Raw genomic sequence first — 16,316 nt, forward strand, 5'->3', positions numbered from 1 at the left:
GTGAGCATTGTCCAAGCCCACGCATCCTTAAGACCACCGGTACTGTGCGAGGGGGTGTTGTGTGTCCCAACCAAGCCAGAGGGGTTTAGTGGGGAGGTTCTGTGTGTATTATATAGTGTATGTTCTGGGGTTTGTGGGACAAGTCCATGTTATACTCTGTATAGCAACACAGTGTGATTTTAGGTGTCTTAATATGAGACAGGGGCCTGTTCGACGGGCCAAGTTGTATTGTTGTACTGTTTGTTTTATGCCACCAGGCATTTTACGTACTGGAGGCGGGTGTGTGTGTTAACCTCATTAAATACCGTACGGTTGAGTCTGAAAAGCTTGTCTGTGTTCCAATCCTGTTCACCGTAATTCCTGTCGTCCAGAACTAAGTAGGAGAAATGATTCGAACCACCAAGGCAAACCACCTACACCGGTGCGAACTCCCGCTTCCACCCACCGGCCTTGATGTCGTTCCTGTTGACCTTGGGCAGTAAATAGTTCAGGACAGTTTAAATGACCCGGCACTCACATTCACCTCTCTGCAGGCGATTCCCACCCACCCCAAATGTGCCGAGTTAAAATCAGGGCTCGGGTTTTCTAATTGAAGTAACCAATCAGCATGCTGCCACGATAATCACTGGCACCTTAAAGAGCTGTACAGCTCCAATGAAAAATTAAATATTCACCAATTCAGATGTCCCAATGGGAAGCTTGAGCACCATGTTTAATAAGAACATAAGAAATAGGAGCTGGAGTAGGCCATACGGCCCCTCGAGCCTGCTCCGCCATTCAATAAGATCATGGCTGATCTATTTCAACACCACCTTCCCTCACTATCCCCATATCCCTTGATTCACTTAGTTTAAGAAAGCAAACAGCCCAATTTACAGCCACTGAAGTGCTGTTTAGCTGTCCACTAGGGGAGGCATGGCACCAGCCCAGCTATGTCTTACCCACTGATCTGCCTTCCCTTTTCCCTGTGGGGAGGCACTGAATCTCTAGCCCTGATTTTAAAAGGGGGGCGGGAGCGGTGCGCACGAGCCCCAAAGCGGGCGGCTCACACGGAGAGTCCGGGGATGAGGCCGACAGGGCCTCCTTTAAATAAATGCTCCCAGGGGCCCAGCCAGATCCACGACCTGGCTGGCCGGCTGGCAGGAGCGGGAATTTTGCAGCAGGAAGCTGCAGACGGTGTCGCTTGGGAACAGTCCCTGGCACTCACTGGGAGGAGGGGTCAGAGGGTGTCGCTTGGGAACAGTCCCTGGTACTCACTGGGAGGAGGGGGTCAGAGGGTGTTACTTGGGAACAGTCCCTGGTACTCACTGGGAGGAGGGGGTCAGAGGGTGTTACTTGGGAACAGTCCCTGGCACTCACTGGGAGGAGGGGGTCAGAGGGTGTTACTTGGGAACAGTCCCTGGCACTCGCTGGGAGGAGGGGTCAGAGGGTGTCTCTTGGGAACAGTCCCTGGCACTCGCTGGGAGGAAGGGTCAGAGGGTGTCGCTTGGGAACAGTCCCTGACACTGGGATGAGGGGGTCACAGGGTGTCACTTGGGAACAGTCCCTGGCACTCACTGGGAGGAGGGGGTCAGAGGATGTTGCTTGGGAACAGTCCCTGGCACTCGCTGGGAGGAGGGGTCAGAGGGTGTCACTTGGGAACAGTCCCTGACACTGGGATGAGGGGGTCACAGGGTGTCACTTGGGAACAGTCCCTGGCACTCACTGGGAGGAGGGGGTCAGAGGATGTTGCTTGGGAACAGTCCCTGGCACTCGCTGGGAGGAGGGGTCAGAGGGTGTCACTTGGGAACAGTCCCTGACACTGGGATGAGGGGGTCACAGGGTGTCACTTGGGAACAGTCCCTGGCACTCACTGGGAGGAGGGGGTCAGAGGATGTTGCTTGGGAACAGTCCCTGGCACTCGCTGGGAGGAGGGGTCAGAGGGTGTCACTTGGGAACAGTCCCTGACACTGGGATGAGGGGGTCACAGGGTGTCACTTGGGAACAGTCCCTGGCACTCACTGGGAGGAGGGGGTCAGAGGATGTTGCTTGGGAACAGTCCCTGGCACTCGCTGGGAGGAGGGGTCAGAGGGTGTCTCTTGGGAACAGTCCCTGGCACTCGCTGGGAGGAGGGGTCAGAGGGTGTCTCTTGGGAACAGTCCCTGACACTGGGATGAGGGGGTCAGAGGGTGTCACTTGGGAACAGTCCCTGGCAGTCACTGGGAGGAGGGATCAGATGGTGTCTCTTGGGAACAGTCCCTGGCACTCACTGGGAGGAGGGGTCAGAGGGTGTCTCTTGGGAACAGTCCCTGACACTCACTGGGACGAGGGGTCTGGAAGTGATCAGAGGGAGGCCAGGATTCGAGAGGCCCAAGGACGCTTGCGGGGCCTGGGGGGAGCCCTCCTGCTCCTCTGGGGCCACAAGGAGTTCTGACAGAAGTCGTTTTTTAAAATGTAACTTGGCCTCTTCTGGCCAGTTGGTATCTCCTGCTGTGGTTCTGCTGCAGACAGTGTGGCTCTCCTCCTGACTTTAAGTTAATATCACATTGCGACGCTGATGATGTCATTGGGCCGTGACTTTTGAATGTTATAGAGGCCCCTGCCTGGCTATAGCGGGAGCCTCGGCCAACTTGAAAATCGGCGACGGTGAAATGACGCCGGCCGGGAACGGAGCGACCTCAGGCTCAGGTAAGTGGGCTCAGCCTAATTTTCACCCTCCCTTACGCACCATTCTCGCCAGGCAAGGGAGGTTAAAATTCCAGATTCTGTGTGGCGCAGTTTGTGACATGGCTGAGATCAGGAACTCGGGATAGTTGGGAATGTTGAACCAGCATCTCACAATTCCATTTGGCATTGACCGATAGCTTTTATCAATAGTCATCTTTTAATGTAACTATCAGATGTGATCCAAGGCATGTTGTATGTGAAGCTGCTGTCAACTACGTAGAGATTGTGGGAAAGACCTTAATGATTACAAATATTTAGAACAAGCATAGGGAAATCCTGATTCAGGATTACTTTTATTAGCCAAAATATAAAAATTGAGGGCAATCCATCACTATATTACAAGAATTAACTTTACAGGCTATTTATATAAAGAACTTTCAGTGTCTCAGATTTTGGCTTAAGAGTAAATTAAATAAGTTCCACACAGACGAGAACAGATGATGCCTTTTTTCAAATCCAGGTGTTCTGGGTTACACATAATCATCTTGTCATCATTTTTCCATTTTCTTGCAATATTCCTTGGCTTATACAAGGCACTGTCTGGGCAAAGTAAACGTGATCTGTAATTTTATAAATGGCATTACAGAATGTAAATTTTTTTAATGTTTTTTTTCTCTTGGCATGTATTCTGTTGCAAAAATGTAATATGGTTCAAATAAAATATAGACGTTTTGTATTCTTTCAGAGAGGGATAGATCAAACACTCAAAACAATAAACCAGCCGATTGTTTCAGACTTCAGTTACCTCATTCCAAATTTCATCTGATATATTGGCCAGCAAAAGTATATTTACTGAAAATGCTGTATGGCTGTGGGACCAGAATGTCTGTTTCTAGGAGAATGATGTTGAAGAGAAGATCCTTGTGTTAGCCTTTGTTAAATGAGGACTTTACCCCCATGTTCAGGGCATTGCTTGTTGAGACTTGTTCAAATGTTATTGCCAAAAATTGGACACATTAAGGGGAATATACATGTTTAATTAGATGTTCGCTGTTCCCTTCCTTCATTGTGCATTTCTATCAGCATTAGCTCACTCTGACATTAATTTTTCTGCTGTTAAGCCAACATTTTGCTTGGAAAGAGCCACAATTGCTTTTTATGTTACATAACACTGTGTATGTAACAAGAAACTTAACTGGAGCAGCCATATAAATACTGTGGCTACAAGAGCAGGTCAGAGGCTAGGTATTCTGCAGCAATTGACTCACTTCCTGACTCCCCAAAGCCTTTCCACCATCTACAAGGCACAAGTCAGGAGTGTGGTGGAATACTCTCCACTTGCCTGGATGAGTGCAGCTCCAACAACACTCAAGAAGCTCGGCACCAGCCAGGACAAAGCAGCCTATTTGATTAGCACCCCATTCGCCACCTTAAACATTCATTCACTCCCTCCACCACCAACGTACCATGGCTGCAGTGTGTACCATCTACAAGATGCACTGCAGCAACTCGCCAAGGCTTCTTTGGCAGCACCTCCCAAACCCAAGATCTCTACCACCTAGAAGGACAAGGGCAGCAGGTGCATGGGAACACCACCACCTCCAAGTTCCCCTCTAAGTCACACACCATCCTGACTTGGAAGTATATCGGCCGATCCTTCATCGTCGCTGGGTCAAAATCCTGGAACTCCCTCCCTAACGGCACTGTGGGAGTACCTTCACCACACGGACTGAAGCGGTTTAAGAAGGCGGCTCACCACCGCCTTCTCGAGGGCAATTAGGGATGGGCAATAAATGCTGGCTTTTCCAGCGACCCCCACATCCCTATGAATGAATTTTTAAAAAGTGCTAAAGGTTATCTGGATTTTATCATGTCTTGATCTGGAATTTGCGGTCAGTGGCGAAGTGAATGCGTTCACCGCCGGCCCCGAAGTAAGCTTCGCTCAAAGATCTTGCGATCCCTGTGTCGAGAAGTTCGGGTTTTCTGACGTTCAATTCATATCAACGGAGTATAGTGGGGCTCCCCGAGTGCGAGCTGCTGTGACGTCAACAAGCTGTCTAAGCAACCAATCAAAACGCAGAATTCTCACCGATAGCGAACAAGGAAGTCGGTAAGCTCTGAAAATTCTAACTTTTTACAAAAATGTTAAAGAGAGCAAAACAAAGATTGGGGCTCTCACATGAGGAAAAGACAAACCTGAAATAAAGATGAACAAAATTTTAAAAAAATGTTTATTTAAAAAGTTTCTTAAAATTTTTAATTTTTATTAAAATGTATGAATTTCACACTGCACAAAATTAAAATTAGTTATACAGGCCCATAACCTTTGTTTAGCAGTCAATCCACTGTTAAAACCCCAGTTACACCTAATCCCTTTGGGTCTAACCTTTAGTGGGGAATTTAACAGCGGTGTTACCGCAGAAGAGCCAATTTCGTCAGTTTCCCTGATTTGAGAGATTTCATGGTTTGCCGGCTCTGTGGGGGGAGGGTGGGGGCACAGCGCAGCCTGTGTCGGAGCAGTGAATGACAGACCGCAACTTCAGGATTTCCACATGCGCCAAATCCCGAAGGTGCGGTCAGTTTCAAAGGCAGATTGGCGCCGAATGCTGTCAGCTCGTCGTCATCTGGACCGCAAATTCCAGACCAATATCATTATCCTACTTAAATAGGTTATTTTTCCCCACAATTTTTTGATTGTTAATGAACAACGGTTCTAAAAGCAAGTTATTTTAAGCCTTTGTTGCAATTGCCACTGCTAACTGTGGTAATTCACTCTTATCGAATTAACAGCTGTTGTCTTCAGTTCGTGCCATTTTTACAGGACGATTAATTTTCTTGAACTGAAAACAACTGTATCGCTCTACCACCCACAGCGCCCCTGAACACACCCGCACCGGGATTACCAAATGATAGGGTACACTTGTAAATTATTTCCGATAAAACTGTAACACTCAGATTTATTCCCCTTCCCCCGCACACCTCTCAGAATCTCAAAAACAGATATTTACTCAGCTATTTTATTTCACTATTTTTCTTTTAATGAAACTTCCTGCAGTTTTGGATGAGCCACAGCTGAACAACAATTTGCATTTATCTAGCGACTTTAACATCGGATCGCGTCCCAACGTGCTTCACAGAAGCGTAATCAGGCAACTATGGACGCTGAGCCAAAGCAGGAGACATTAGCCGGGTAACAGCTCGATCAAAGAACTGGTTCTAAGGAGAGTTCAAATACTGGATGGCGTTGATTACTAACACCCTTATATAGGATTAATTGCTCTTTGATTATGTATATAATTTTTAATGATTTCAGCCTCTTGGGGTGCATTGCCACATTAAATGCAGGCAGAGTCTATGCACTTGGAATAAACACTCTTCCCCAGTTGTTGTACTTACTCCCCCAGTTGATCTAGTGTGTGTGTGTGTGACCTTCAAGAATATTGATGCCAGATTTCCCACTTCCTTTGGAATGGCAGGTACCCATGAATCAACCTTAAATATACGTGGCTTCCTCAAAACATGAAAGGTGTTGGCTTTCTAAGTGTCTTTTAATGACAGCTCAAATTTGTGCCACTGACAAATAATTTTTTTATGTTATGGTTATGTTTCCCACATTACAACAGTGACTCCACTTCAAAAAGTACTTCATTGGCTGTAAAACGCTTTGAGACGTCCGATGGTCGTGAAAGGCGCTATATAAATACAAGTCAGTCTTTCTTTCTTTTATGGGTATTCAATGGCCCAGGAATTCGGGTTGGAGGCTTCCCGTGGGTGCAAGCCTCCGACCTGCACTTACCTAACGCGCCGGCCTTTGAGCTGTGGGTCCGCGTGGGTTTCCGATCCTGGGCCTCCTCCAACTGCCGACGCGCAGTACTTGCGTATCCCAGGGGCGCAGTTAGTTCGATATGTCCCCTGGGATCATGTGGGCCATGGAGAGCCAATGGTAGCAGGGAATCTGTATTCATAGATTTGACAGGAAGAGCTGTCAAATCTATGAATACAATTCAGCCCCAAAAATCACTAAAACTTCAAATACATTTTTTTTTTAAATCACATTTTTAAAATAACTATAAATTACATAAAGTAACTATTTTAAACAATAATTTTAATTTTTGAAAAAATGAATTACAGTTTCTAATGGGGCTAAAAATAAACTTACCTTTAAAGTATTTAAAAATAATAAACCTGTGGAAAAAATGTTTTAATTTAACTTAATTCACCACTTACCTTGTTAAAAGCAGGCCCTGCGACTGCTTTTTACAAGCGTAGCTCCTGGAGACTTACCCTCCTGGAGAAACCTGCAAAAAAAATGGAAGTTCCAGGCGTACACGCTGCCTCTCCGGCGCACGCGTTCGACCTGTGAACCGCTTCCTTTAAGGGAACGGAAGTTCCGGTTTCCCACGCATGCACAGTGCATGTATGAAACCGGCACTTCCGTTGGGCCTAGGCGTGAGTACCCAGCACGTACTCACCCGTGTGGACCCCCGAATTTCTGGCCCACTAGTGAGTTGTGAGTGTTTCTGCCTCCTTCCCATATGAAATCTTTTTTTTATCTGACCCCAGTGTCCTTAGTGACCAGTGAAATCCCTCACTGGTTTGGACTGCTTGGATTTGGAGAAATATCTGGCATTTCTTTGCAATCCCTTGAAGCCATCAGCTAGTTCAGCACTATTAAGCAGTACTGCTAACCCTCCCACAATGGAGAGGCAAGGGTTCCTGAGATAGCGAGTTAAAATGGCTAGATTAGCTTTTTGGTTCGGGAATTGGCTGAGCGGCAGGAGACAGAGAGTAGGGATAATTGGTAGTTACTCAAATTGGCAGGATGTGACTAGTGGTGTCCCGCAGAGATCTGTGTTGGGACCTCAACTATTCACTGTATTTATTAATGACTTAGATGATGGGATAGAAAGCCACATATCCAAATTTGCAGATGAGACAAAGATAGGCAGCATTGTAGGCAGTGTAGATGGAAGCATAAAATTACAAAGGGATATTGATAGATTAAGTGAATGGGCAAAACTGTGGCAAATGGATTTCAATCCATTAGGCAAGTGTGAGGTCATCCACTTTGGATCTAAAAAGGATAAATCAGAGTACTTTCTAAATGGTGAAAAACTAGAAACAGTGGAGGTCCAAAGAGACTTGGGGGTCCAGTACATAGATCATTAAAATGTCATGAACAGGTACAGGAAGTAATCAAAAAGACTAATGGAATGCTGGCCTTTATATCTAGAGGACTAGAATACAAGGGGTTAGGAGCCATGCTACAGCTGTACAAAGCCCTGGTTGGACCACACCTGGAGTACTGCGTTCAGTTCTATGCACCACACCTTAGGAAGGATATACTGGCCGTGGAGGGAGTGCAGAGTAGATTTACTAGAATGATACCTGAACTCCAAAGGTTAAATTACGAGGACGATTACACAAACTAGGGTTATATTCCCTGGAATTTAGAAGATTAAGGGATGATTTTATCGAAGTTTTCAGGACATTAAGGGGAACTGATAGGGTAGATAGAGAGAAACTGTTTCCGCTGTTGGGGAGTCTAGGGCTAGGGGACATAGTGTAAAAATTAGAGCCCGGCCTTTCAGGAGTGGAGTTAGGAAACACTTCTACAAGTAAAGGGTGGTAGAAGTTTGGAACTCTCTTCCGCAAATGATGCTAGGTTAATTGTTAATTTTAAATCTGAGATTGATAGATTTTTGTAAAACCAGAGGTATTAAGGGATATGGGTCAAAGGCGAGTATATGGAGTTAGGTCGCAGGTCAGCCATGATCTCAGTGAATTCATTGTTGGTTCATTTTTGCCAACAATCCCTTTAGTCGTCTCTTCATTACCTCATCGTGTTCCCACATGCTGTCTGTATCTATCCTATTTACTCCTGCCAACCCTGCTGTGGCTCCTATTCCGAGCCATTCTGTCAAACCTCGTTTCCTTCATGATCTGGACCCCTCAGGCACATCTTTCAGCCCTCGGTTCCTGTTTCCGATTTTTCACTCGCAATTCTTTTACCAATTCTCTTAACATTTTGTCTATTAATTGTGAATAACTCCCTTCACATAATTCTGTTGACATATTCAAGCTCATATTTAACACAACCGGTACAATCTCAAAGCGCACATCGTTATATAATAGTTGCTGATTCTATTACAGGAAGCTCTCTTTTATCCAGCACCGACGGGACCGGCGCGGTGCCGGTTGATCAAAAAGTCCGGATTACAGAGAGGTATAGTTACTAAGGTACGAGAGCCCCGTACACGGCCACAGATCCAGGCGTCCCTGTTGCATGGCAACAGGTGCAGGAACCCCGGTTACATGGCCACTAATATGAAGTAAAACTTACCTGAACCTACTCCTGAATTTTGCCGGTTAAGAGAGATTTCCGGTTATTTAGGTGCCGGTAAAAAGAGAGTTTCCTGTACTTCCAGTCCGTTGACGCTGGGGTTATTTATTTGGACCGGACAGCCGGGTTTTTTTCTTTTCTGGTTCTGTTGTGTCATTCTTTGGTTTCAATACGATTTTTATATTTGCGGAAAGATCGCACCGTTTGCTCCTCCTTCATCATCACAACATACGTCGTCTCCTTCCACATGTTGTCTCCATATTCCTGGCCATCGTTTACCTGTGGAGGCAAAACCAAATGTGACATCCATTCTTTATTCAGCATCTGCACCCTTCTTGTTATAGGGTTTACACTGATCCCCATGATACCATGTGTACTGGATTTTCTTTCCCCGTTTTTGAATGGCCAATTTCAGATCGGTCTCTCCCAATTTATCCATGATTTCATACGGACCTTCCCAGTTAGCCTCCCAGCCCCCTCCCCCTTTTAACAATTTAAGCAGCTCACCTAACAACAGGAGATGTTCCTCCTTTGTTATTGTAGCTAGCAGCAAACCATCTAGGTGTTGCAGCAGGCATTCTGGTTTAGCCATTCAAAAGCAGGTTGAAGTGCTGGAAGCTCTAAAGGTGTGAGACCAACTTCTTTAAGAAAGAGAGCGTACGGCCGAGCAGCGACGTCCAAAATATCAGGTCGTGGGTCAAATCAGCATTACACGCTGATTGACGTCACGACCTGCCTCATTTGAATTCTTCCGGCGCACGCAGGCAACGGTACGTTATTGCCCATCCCAACATGGCAACCAGCACAGCCTATTTCTTTTGCACAGCAATTTTAACTTTGGCTGTGGGCTTTTAACTTCTTTCTCTTTTTCCTAACCCTTTTTTTACACCTCAAGTGTCCAACCCAGGTTTTTTTTTAAGGAATTCTTTTACCACATTAGTATGCCGTGACAGGCCTGATATTAACTTTGCTGGTATTAACTCTGCTCCCTCCTGCACAATCCTCAGAGACAGTAGCAGCCATTGACTGCATCCGACCCGCCTCGTTCGAACAGGATTTTACCCGGTTCCAGACTATCTCATCATCTATCTGTTTCTGAATGAAACTCACAGCCTCTCTGTAAGTTTCTCTGGTAAGGACGGAGATCAGGTTGGTCACACAGGTCTTCTCCAATTTCTTAATCAATGCTGTCTCGACTTCAGTTAAGTTGATAAGATGGACCTTCTCCATTTCTCGGTCATACAGACCCTCTCGGTCACACTGTAGAATAGAATGTACCTGTAGGATTTAGTAAACATTATTAAGATTCTATAACCATTATTAAATAACTATAATATGTGAAATTGTATGTTAAAAACCTAAAAAGCCAGTATAAAATGGCGAATGACTAAGACCAAAGCATGATGGTAAAATTAAGCCAACATTATGTTAACTGCGAGAATAGTGCTGAGGTCATGTAGATTTTCTGTTATGTTAAAAACAAAAAGACAGTGAAGGACAAAACATAGATAATGGGCTATGGGAAAGGCTAAAGCAGAGAAAAGCTCACAGCAGAAAAAGAGAGGGAATCATAGAATTTGTTCATCCCAGTTTGGCATAAAAATAAAACAAAAAAGGTGACTCAACCGTGGCTAACAAGGGAAATTAGGGATAGCATAAGATCCAAGGAGAGGACATATAAATTGGCCAGAAAAAGCAGTAAACCTGAGGATTGGGAGCAGTTTAGGATTCAACAAAGGAGGACAAAGGGATTAATTAAGAAGGGGAAAATAGAATATGAGAGTAAGCTTTCAGGGAACATAAAAACTGACTGTAAAAGCTTTTATCGATATGTGAAGAGAAAAAGATTGGTGAAGTCAAGTGTAGGTCCCTTGCAGTCAGAATCAAGGGAATTTATAATGGGGAACAAAGAAATGGCAGACCAATTAAATACATATTTTGGTTCTGTCTTCACAAAGGAGGACACAAATAACCTCCCAGAGATGGCGGGGAACATAGGGTCTGATGAAAGGGAGGAACTGAAAGAAATCAGTATTTGTAGGGAAATGGTGTTAGGGAAATTGATGGGATAGAAGGCCGATAAATCCCCAGGGCCTGATAATCTACATCCTATGGTACTTAAGGAAGTGGCCCTAGAAATAGTAGATGCATTGCTGATCATCTTCCAACATTCAATGGAATCTGGAACAGTTCCCATGAATTGGAGGGTAGCTAATGTTACCCTGTGGCAGAACCACTGAATGACTCTGGCTGATTGTATATAATTCTCTTTAACGATGTTCTAACACCAGCCTAAACCTGTACCATTGTGTTAGGCATTACTGTGTTTTGTATATAGAGTTTGCATGTACGGGGCGTGGTCCCTTTAAGAGCGCGGGCAAACGCGATGACGTCACATCGCAAACCACGTGACTGCCCAGGCAGTCCTCGTGGCATCTCTGTTGAGTAAAGACCTGTTTCATTGTTCTCCTGTGTCGATCTCAGTTATTCGTAGGAATTCGTCAAATCCTACAACCCCACTCTTCAAAAAAGGTGGTAGAGAGAAAACGGGGAATTACAAACTGGTAAGCCTGACATTGGTAGTGGGGAAAATGCTAGAGTCCATTATAAAAGATGTAATAGCAGAGCACTTGGAAAACAGTGACAGGATTGGACAAAGTCAACATGGATTTACAAAAGGTAAATCGTACTTGACTAATCTACTGGAATTTTTTGAGGATGTAACTGGTAAAATAGATAAGGGAGAACCAGTGGATGTGGTGTATTTGGACTTTCAGAAGGCTTTCGATAAGGTCCCGCATAAGAGATTAGCATGTAAAGTTAAGGCACATGGGATTGGGGGCAAGGTATTGACTTAGATAGAGAACTGGTTGGTAGACAGAAAGCAAAGAGTTGGAATAAACGGCTCTTTTTCCGAGTGGCAGGCAGTGACTAGTGGGGTACCGCAGGGATCGGTCCTTGGACCCCAGCTATTCACAATATATATTAATGATCTAGACAAGGGAACTAGATGTAATATCTCCAAGTTTGCAGACGACACAAAGCTGGGTGGGCGTGTGTGCTGTGAGGAGGATGCCGAGAAACTCCAGGATGATTCGGACAGGTTGGGTGATTGGGCAGAAGCATGGCAGATGCAATATAATGTGGATAAATGTGAGGTTATCAACTTTGGTGGCAAAAACAGGAAGGCAGATTATTATCTGAATGGCAATAGATTGGGAGAAGGGGAAGTGCAACGAGACCTGGGTGTCCTTGTGCACCAGTCGCTGAAGGTAAGCATGCAGGTGCAGCAGGCGGTTAAGAAGGCAAATGGTATGTTGGCCTTCGTAGCGAGAGGGTTTGAGTACAGGAACAAGGATGTCTTGCTGCAGTTGTACAGGGCTTTGGTGAGATTACATCTTGAGTATTGTGTGCAGTTTTGGTCGCCTTATCTGAGGAAGGATGTGCTTGCCATGGAAGGAGTTCAGCAAAGGTTCACCAGGCTGATACCTGGGATAGCAGGAATGACATATGAGGAGAGATTGGGTCGATTGGGCTTATACTCGCTGGAGTTTAGAAGAATGAGAGGGGATCTCATTGAAACTTATAAAATTCTGACACGACTGGACAGACTAGATGCAGGAAGGATGTTCCCGATGGTCGGGGAGTACAGAACCAGGGGTCACAGCCTAAGGATAAGGGGTAAGCCATTTAGGACAGAAATGAGGAGGAATTTCTTCACCCAGGGAGTGGTGAACCTGTGGAATTCTCTACCACAGAAGGCAGTAGAGGCCAATTCATTAAATATATTCAAGAAGGAGTTGGATATATTTCTTAAGTCTAAAGGGATCAAGGGGTATGGGGAGAAAACAGGGACAGGATACTGAATTTGGATGATCAGCCATGATCTCATTGAATGGCGGAGCAGGCTCGAGGGGCCGAATGGCCTACTCCTGCTCCTGTCTTCTATGTTTCTATGTTAGACCGTTCTTGTGAAGGTCAGAATGGTGAGATAGCCCAAGCAGCTGCAAATTGCTATGTATTTTGAAGGAAAAAAAAGATATAAAGCAACAGCTATTGAACACTAAAAGCAGCGCACAGCGAGAAACCAGAGGATGAGAAGCTTCAGTCAACAGAACACAGCAAGAGAATAAAGAGACCGTGCCACAGTCACTCGTAAGGAACGCTGGGGTTCAACGATCAGATTGTGACTATCGTTTTGTTAAGTATTACTTTCTCTGTACTGGATGTTTAATGCTTAATAAACCTGTTTTACTAATACACAATATACCTGGACCCTGAGTGGTTTGTGTAGTCACGGACACATTATTATAAGGAGCTTTTAAAAGCTACAATACAGACCCGCTTAGTGCCTTTATCTTTGGGTCCGGCTCCCATGTGGAGATGATCAGTCTCCCGTACTATGGCTTTACCCCTTAGAACAACTCCCCCTAACTAGGTGACTATAAGATTTGAGGACTGTGCAACTAGTCTAGTAATTTCCTCAGCCACTAGCATGTCATAACGCCGTACAACTTTGTACTTGTCTTACTTTCACTATCCAATTTAATTACTACTCACTCATGTATGTGTTCTTTAGCCTGTGTCTTGCTGCATAGTTGTCACCGTGGGTTGTCGACGGTGGAAGTAGTCTACCTCCTGTCCCAGGGCTCGTCCGGATCGAGTGCTTGGCGATTCAGGTTTCACTTCAGGCCGGTGTCGACTGTCCCCGGTCTTCGTAAAGCCTCAAGTTCAGGTCGGGACTAGCTCACCAATGTAGAATTGTTCATTAATTACGAAGTTGAATTAAGTGCGAGTCTTTAGAAAGAAAGAAAGACTTGCAGTTATATAGCGCCTTTCATGACCACCGGACGTCTCAAAGCGCTTTACAGCCAATGAAGTATTTTTGAAGTGGAGTCACTGTTGTAGCGTGGGAAACGCGGCAACCAATTTGCGCACAGTAAGCTCCCACAAACAGCAATGCGAAAATGACCAGATAATCTGTTTTTGTTACGTTGGTTGAGGGAGAAATATTGGCCCCAGGACACCGGGGATAACTCCCCTACTCTTCTTCGAAATAGTGCCATGGGATCTTTTATGTCCACCTGAGAGAGCAGACGAGGCCACCTTAGACGTCAGAGTTTTCTTGTTTCGCCTTTATTAAGCTCGGCGTGGAGAAGTTACACAAGCAGTGTACACTCAGGCGTGGTCACGTGTTCTTCAGCTTCAGATACCCTTCAGGTATTACACCAGCCACCTGTACTAAAAACTTGTTCTCCTCTATTGGGTCCCTCTTGCCACATGACCTCATATGGTGCTTCCCCCTTTAGTAATTTTCCTTCGTGCCTGGACTTGCCTTTAATCATGAGCGACTTCCTGTTTTTTATCAACTGTGGCTAGACTAACTCTCTCGAATCTTCTTCCTACCTTCCATGTGTCAACAGACACCATATAAATATCAAAGTGCAGTGATTAAAGTGGATTTTAATTGTTATTTGCAGCCACATTGTAAAAAGTTGCTTTCAGTAAAGGTCCAGCTCCCAGCCGTGGTCAAGGCTGCAGTTCACCAATGCAAATCTATGTGTTATATGGATGTTTGGAAAGGCCTGTGGCTTCAAGTGAGGGATTATATATTTTATTTATCTCATTCTAAAACATGATCACATATCATTTTCTTTCTGCCTCAGGCATGCTTCCCATCAGTATATCCCACAGGATATCTACTAATAGCAAGTTTGGCAAACAGAGAGGACTGTAAGAGACTTCAGGAAGACATAGAGAGGTTAGCACAACAGGCAGTCAGGTAGCCAATGCATTGTAATGTGAATATGTGCAAGGTAATACATCCTGGAAAGAGAAACAAAGAATCAGAGTATACACTGAATGGAAAGATGCTAACGGGTAAATAGAGGCACCTTGGGGATCAAATAAATAAGACAGGGACCATCTTTTAAGAGAAAATTGGATATGTTTTTGAAGCAGTGGAAGACACAGGCCTTTGGGGAGAGGGTGGGCAGTGGGATCAGGTTCGGACAGCTCGAGCAAAGAGCTAGCACAGACACAATGGGAGGAATAAATAGTCTCCTTCTGTGCTGTAAAAGTCTATGGTTCTAGTATATATTCGTTATAGAATTTATAGTGCAGCTATGACAGGGAATAATGCAGTCAAACAGCTCTGATATCTTAAACTGTCAAAAGAACCTCAGGGTGGGATTACTACCGTAAGTATTTATTTATCATCTGAACAATTTTGAAGAACTGTTACCGTTGTTTTGTGAGCACATTGAACAATGTAAATGTAGTGTGACTTAGGTGAAAGGGCAAGATAGTGACCTAGAACTCCCATATCTATGACATCATCTGACTGGTACTATAGCAACAATGGACCTAGCAACATACAGGAGAGGAGACTGAATGCAGAGAGAGAGAATCTCCATCAAGCTGTTCAGGTGATCACATAGCCTGGCATAGAGGTTTACAATTATCATTTGAACTTCTCACTACCACTTTGTAAAATTCTGATGTATTTACTCTGTTTTTATATTGGAGACTGTGGAATAGAAGGGACAGGCTTAATCCATTTTTCAGCATGTGGCAGCTTGTCTCAGTGGTAGCACTCTCGCCTCTGAGTCAGACGGTGGTGGGTTCAAGCCCCACATCACGACTTGAGCACAAAATCGAAGCTGACGCTTCAGTGCAGTACTGAGGGAGTGCTGCAATGTCGGAGGTACCGTCTTTCTGACGAGATGTTAAATGGAGGCCTCGTGCACCTATTCAAGTGGATGCAAAAATCCCATGGTACTGTGAAGAAGAGCAGGGGAGTTCTCCTGGTGTGCTGGCCAACATTTATCCCTCTACCAAAACAGATTGAATGGTCATTTTGTTCTTGTTTGTGGGATCTTGCTGTGCATAAATTGGCTGCTGCAGTTGCCTACATAACAACAGTGACTTCAAAAGTAATTTATTGGCTGTGATGCGCTTTCGAATATGCCAAAAACGTGAAAGGTGCTATATAAATGCAAGTTACTTATTTTGTTTTGTTTAGCAGCTGGTGTCCTAGAACGTGTTGTCGCCTCCCAAATCCATGCCTATCTTACCCGCAATGCCATGTTTGAACTCCTCCAATCAGGTTTCCGCCCCTGCCACAGCACTGCAACAGCCTTTATCAAAGTCACAAATAACATCCTGTGTGACTGTGACCGTCTGCAGCCTTTGACACAGTTGACCACACCATCCTCCTCCAATGCCTCTCCTCCGTTGTCTAGTGGGGTGGGACTGCACTCGCCTGGTTCCATTTCTATGTATTTGGTCGCAACCTTGGCATTCTATTTAACCCTGAGCTGAGACC

General features: G+C 45.1%; 1 long non-coding RNA gene across 1 annotated transcript; it reads right to left on the bottom strand.

Moving 5' to 3' along the window:
* Positions 1-2,972: 2,972 nt before the first annotated feature.
* LOC147100127 (uncharacterized) lies at positions 2,973-15,446 on the bottom strand. The gene is made up of 3 exons (XR_015073837.1): positions 13,550-15,446; positions 10,100-10,267; positions 2,973-9,268 (listed from the first exon to the last, which is right to left on the bottom strand). It is a non-coding gene; the product is annotated as an uncharacterized LOC147100127 (long non-coding RNA).
* Between the last annotated feature and the right edge of the window lie 870 nt (positions 15,447-16,316).

This window comes from Somniosus microcephalus, chromosome 27 (assembly GCF_052327205.1).
Source record: "Somniosus microcephalus isolate GS21.2 chromosome 27, FLI_Smic_1.0, whole genome shotgun sequence".
Taxonomy (NCBI): Eukaryota; Metazoa; Chordata; class Chondrichthyes; order Squaliformes; family Somniosidae; genus Somniosus; species Somniosus microcephalus.